Genomic DNA, 6,413 nt, shown 5'->3' on the forward strand with positions numbered 1-6,413 from the left:
GTGGTAAATAGAATTGCTAGCCGTTTTTGTCAAAATCAACGAACGTTCCCTCCGCCCAAGTTTCTAGTAAATAGCAGCATGTGTGAAGGCTGATTTAAATAGTCCCAATCTAATTTTCATATTCACATTATTACATTATTCACTATCCACTTTTTTTTTTAACTATTCATTACTACATTTGCTGTCTCATGTAATACTTTCCCCGGGACGTTGTATTAGAACATTAAGATACTATTTCTCTAAATGGCTCACTCCAAAACTGACAATTACTAATCCCTCTTTCATTCTTTACACTCTGGAAATAACCAGTGTATATAAACAGGAAAACCTAACATATCTAATTACAGATACTTACTGATATCCCTAATAATTATTGTGCTTTGCTTTAATGAAATAAATAGTAGGCAATACTATTCAATGATTCTAGTGATTCTACCGTGATTCTAACTCCTGTTACTAAGGTAGACAACCAAAGCATTTCTAGAAGGAAATTGTGCTTTAAGCCAGTACAGATCTAGTCTTGTTTACTTCTCTCCTTTATTTTCACATGATCTCACGCTTGCACCTCCCAGGATATGGCATGTTCTTTCTTTTCTGAGCATTTGCACATGACTATTTCTGTAACGCTCTTCCCCAATTAACTTTCCCTCGCCAATCCTCACTGACCTTTGGCTCAACCAGTTATCACTTACCCTAAGAAGCTTTATCTAATGTTCTCAAGACTGAGCTAGGTGTCCTCTCTATGTGTTCCAAAAGCACTTTATCATTCTCTGAATTTAGACTCATAGCACTTTATTTTAATTACCTGTTAACCATCTTAATCCCCCCTACAGCCTACCTCCTGACAATAAACTCCTTAATATCAGGGATTATTATTTGTCTCTCTTTGTGTCTCCAATCTTCAGTTCGCAGAGAGAGTCCAATGTAAAAACACTGATTGAATTAGTAGATGGGTGCAGCATGAGACTGCCCAGAAGTCCCCTAAAGACTTATTAGATTTATTGTCCAGGGTCAAGATCGTCTGGTATATTATAACAGCTACTTCCCCTCCGTGGAAGGCAAAGAGAAGGACAAACTAGAATCAAGCTCCTAGATGAAACGGAGAGAGACCAGATTTGGATGGAAGGATGGGTGGGCCTGGGAAAGGAGGCAAAGCAGGGGGAGACTCCTCTCTCAAATGAGAAGGAATGCTGACCCTACATTCTCTCTTTCCCTTCTCCTTTTGAAGACTGGCCTGTGAAGGACAGTGAAAAGATCTAGCTGCCTCCTTCACTGGTCTGAACATGTAACTTTTAGAGATTGCTAAGCATTAAGGAACCTTTGGGGAAGAGCACTAAAAAAAGTTTAGCAATACATGCCACCTTAGTGTTAACTGATTTAAATAAAATGCAGCCTGAGCAAGAAATGGGTTAAAAGTAAGATACAGGCAGGTTGGAATCATGAATTCCTCAGGGAGGGCAGCAACAGGTAGAGATTAGAAGATGAGGTGACTGCAGAGAAAACTAGTCTAGAAATGAGGTGTTGGGGACATGGCGGGCCTTTGTCATAGGCGGTAAAATAATTTACCAAAGACAAAGGAAAGTTTAAGAAATGAAAAGTTTAATAGGTACACTGCTCTAGGCAACAGTGGGCCACACAGATGAGGGGTGCTGTGTGAGCACTGAGGGTGAACGTGCCGGGTCTTTTATTGGGGGGCAGGGGCTGTGAACACAAAGAGTAGGGGCTGCATGATTAATTCGTGCAGGAGTACCTGATTGGCTGTAAGTGCGGTGAGGCTTGTCAGGGTCTACTCTGAGTAATAGGATTTAGGACTCTGATGAGGGCAGTTTCTGTAGCCATGCCTGTCCTGATACGGCATTGTGAGATTAGCCATTTCCTGGGGGGCGGTCAGTTCTGCTAGGGTAAACTCATATCAAGGGAAGATGCTGTTCATCTTGAAGAAATGCAGGCATAGGGAAGATCCTGAAGTGGGGAGTGGAGGTTAAAGGTATCATTCGGCTCCAGGCACACAGAGAGCCCTGCAATGGGGGTTTTATGGCTTTAGAGAGACTTCAAAGAGACTTCAGAGAGCATCAGCTGGCTCCACAAGAAGGAGGCTTTAATGCCAAGGGGTAGAAGAAGACTGGAGAAAATACAACATCAGCTCCCTTCTAACTGTGGTCGGTAAGCTTAGGAGTGAAGGGCACACCCACTTGGTGGCTGTTTTGGAGGAGTAAAAGAAAGACCAGTGTGTCACTAGAAATTATGGTATGTGCTTAGAGATAGGAAAGAATAGTGGGGTCCGGAGTAGACAAGGACAGCTTCATAGAAGATGTAGAATTTATCCTGATCCTCAAAGGCTCAGAAGCATTTGGATAGGTTGAAAAGCACGATCTGGCAACCCAAGTAGGAAATATCTCAAGGGCCAAAGGTTTTGTGGGCAAAGTGAGCATGGGAAATATAGGAGATGGTAAAAGGAAAGGGAAAAAAAATTATTTGGGGAGTTCAGGATTTCTTTGGACACACTGAAGGAAATAAAACTCTTTATCTTACTACTTCTGCTTCCTTCCTTCACTTTTCTTGAAGGTCACCTCTAACTTTTAAACTATTAGGTGAAAACTTAGCCACCTATTCTTCACCAAGCTGATTCCAGAAGTGTCTAAAATAAGAGAATTTAGATTAATTTATTGAGCTGACTGGTTGAACGTTGGGAAAGAACAATGAAGTTTCTTGGAGTAGCTAATAATTAATGACTTCTGAGTCAGATGACCTGGGATCAAATATGGTTCTAGTATTTCCTCAGTGACGTGATCTTTCAGTGAGTCACTGCCCCATCTGAGCTTTTGTTTCCTTGTTGGTAAAGTGGGTATAAGATCTACCTTGTGAGTTGTTTTGAGGTATAGATGAGGATAATATACTTAAACTAACAGTGAGTGCCTCCCAGTACGATCAGTGGTTAAGGTGTCCACCTGAGGGAGGTGAACCATCTGTATCTCTGATCAGAAGATGTAATTGACATTCTTTACTTCGATGAGCTTACAATGCTTTTAACTCTCAAATGTCTATCTCTCATGTCATTACTCTGAATCTTCAAACCTGAAATTTCTAAATCTTCCTGGATATCTTCTCAAGATTACCCCAGTCTCCACAAATACAGCATGAATCACAACTGGATTCATCTTCCTCCCAGAATCTCTTCTTTGTCTTTGTTTTATTGAACAAGCTGGACTTTGTAGGAAATGCATAAAGGAAAAGTCTTCTTTCTCACCAATTTTCCCATGGACATATTTTTCTCATCTTCTAAATTAAATCCTTGTTTGGCCTCAGAGCTTTTCTGGTCATTCTTGGGTGATGAAAAGTCCAGTGCAGGTTATCATCAACACTCCAGACTCTCATCCAATTAAAGTTTCACCAAACTACAGTCAAGGTTGGTTTCTTTTTGCTTTCTTGTCCCAGGGCTTCTCCTACCTCATATCTGATGTCTTGAGCTGCATTAAAATCGGAAGGTGGGCAAAGTGCAAGGGGAGGAAAGGTCTTCCTTCACCGGAGCAATTAACTAACCCTTCCTCCAAAATAATTCTTCAGGTCAGGTTTTTATTACCTGTTCCCCGGGTAGCAGAAGCATCAGGAAGACACTTCTTTTTCGTCGCAATTCCCTAAGCCTGAGAGCAGAGCCAGCTTCACGTGTGTGTGATCTGTGTAGTCACACAGGGCCTCGTGCTCAGGGGGGCCCCCTACTTGGCTTAATGGTCTGCTGTTCCTTCTGGAATTTGAACCAAAGGCCTCAACTTTTCATTTCACACTGGGCATACTCATCACAAATGACGGACTAAGACAAGAGAAAGAATAAGTCATTAGACTTAGGAAACAAGGACTCCAACTTAAGTGAATGAAATTTCTGTGATGGCAATGAAGGTCTCGTGGAACAAGGATGGGGGCAACCACTTAGCTGGATCAGGAAGACAAATGGCTAGAGGAGGGACATTTCCAAAGAAAAGCGCTGGTGGGACAGAAAGTTTTGTTTGTTTATTTTCTTCACTGATATCTCTCAAGTGCCCTTACCAATGTCTGACACACGGCAGGTGCTCAGTAAATATTTGTTGAATGAGTATATGTGTGAAAATGTAACAGCTTAAAGATTTTCAAATGACATTGGAATGGTCCTACTGACTTGTATTTGCAAAATCTAAATGTACATCTGTTACTTCATTTTATTATATTTTTATTTTTTACAAGATATTAAATATAATTCCCTGTGCTATACAGTAGAACCTTGTTGGTTAACTGTTTAAAATATAGTAGTTAGTACCTGCAAATCCAGAACTCCCAATTTATCCTGCCACCAGTGGTAACCCTCCTGGTAACCATAAGTTTGTTTTCTATGTCTGTGAGTCTGTTTCTTTTTTGTAAATAAGTTCATTTGTCTCATTTTTTAAGATTCCACATGTAAGTAATATCATACGGTATTTTTCTTTCTCTTTCTAACTTACTTCACTTAGTTCATGTTGCTACAAATGGCATTATTTTATTCTTTTTTATGACTGAGTAGTATTCCATTGTATATATATATCACAACTTCTTTATCAGATCATCTGTCAATGGACATTTAGGTTGTTTCCCTGTCTTGACTATTGTATGTAGTACTGCTATGAACATTGAAGTGGTTGTATCTTTCTGAATTAAAGTTTCCTCTGGATATATGCCCAGAAGTGGGATTGCTGGATCATAGGGTAAGTCCGTTTTTAATTTTTTAAGGAATCTCCATAGTGGCTGCACCAAACTACATTCCCTCCAACAGTGTAGGAGGGTTCCCTTTTCTCCACACTCCCTCCAGCATTTATCATTTGTTCTTTTCTGTGTGTTGGATTCTATATCCAGGGATACACTATTTCTCACTCTAATTTAATGGTGGCAGATAGAAAATGAGGTCTGGTCTTCCTTCTTAGAATTTCCTACATAGGGCAGCAAATTTGGCTCTGCAAAATGTGTCTCTTTGGCGTGAGGATTATTTTAGGTTGATTATTTTTAAGGAACAGAAGACTCAGAAGTCTTTCTCTCTACTTCCCCCTTAGCTGCCAAAAAAATTTAGATAAAGAACCTGTTCCTGGAACAAAGCTATCGTCAGAGAGATGTTAAAAATAAAAAATACGGGCTGTGTGTAGTGAGAGAGACTAGCAGGGCCTAGATATGAGAGTCCATTCTCTGTCCCATTGTCTCTGTAGGACCCAGCAGACGTTTGTTTACCAGATATTTGCTTTTCCATCTCCATGTGGATTGACTTCCTCCTCTTTGAAGTTCCAAACCACTACTGACTCCCAATGTTCCCTTTTGTCTTTAGCTGAAGATAGTGTTGAAGATGAGGACTTTGGCCAATTTGGTGAGTTATTCAGTTTTTTGTGGTTCCCAAGGGAGTTGGGGCAAAAAACGAGTTTTATAAAACATTAGAAGAAGCAATGCAGAAGTAGGGCTTGATTAGCTTGTAGGTTGGAGATTTCCAAAGGCTAGCAGGTTCTCTTTACTAGAGTAAGATAAGCTAGTGAAAGCTGAGTTAGAGGATTATGATTGGTGTATGTTAGGTTTCCTCAACAAGCATTCCCCATAAGTGCAGGCTGACTGACATTTAGATTTATGATATGGGCTAGGCCGCGAGGGTGGTCTCCATTTTGTGGGTCCAGAAATACAAATTAACTTGATCAGAATTGAAATATCAGTACATTCTTTTGATTGCTGATAGGTCGAATACTCAAAAGGTTAGAAAGACTGAAATTTTCTGAACCATGTTTTTAACAAACTTAATGCGATAGACATGCTTAGAATTCTGCATCTAACAATTAGAGAAGGTATGTTTTTCTGAAGAAAATGTGAAATCTTTAGAAAAATTGATTAAAAACCTAGCCATGAAGTAGTAAATTTCAAGCTATAAGACAACAATCTTAAATTAGAAGTCAAGCAGTCTTAAGTTAGCAAATAAATCAATTGTATTAAAAGTTAGCACCAAAAACACAACCTTAAGTTAATAATTAAGCTAGAAGTTAACAAAAACATAAATACAAAATTCCTCACATATTTGGAAGATTTTTAAAAGTTACTAAATAAGTCATGGGTTAAAAAAGCCACAGTGAAAATTAAAAATTATCTTTTTTTTTCTTGTCTGTCTGGGAGGGGGTGGTATTTAGGTTCATTTATTTATCTATTTATTATTATAATTTTTAAGGGAGGTACTGGGGATTGAACCCAGGACCTCAAGCATGCTAAGCATGTGCTCTACCACTGAGCTATACATTCCCCCCTTATTTATCTAGTTTGGGGGTATTTATGATACCCTCAAAGTGGGACTAAACCACATGTCCATAAATAGAAGAATAGAAAAATGAAATAGAGAAATAGTCATACAATGGAATACTGCATAGCATTGAGAATGAATAAATTACTGC

The sequence above is a fragment of the Camelus ferus genome, chromosome 34, assembly GCF_009834535.1.
Source record: "Camelus ferus isolate YT-003-E chromosome 34, BCGSAC_Cfer_1.0, whole genome shotgun sequence".
NCBI lineage: Eukaryota > Metazoa > Chordata > Mammalia > Artiodactyla > Camelidae > Camelus > Camelus ferus.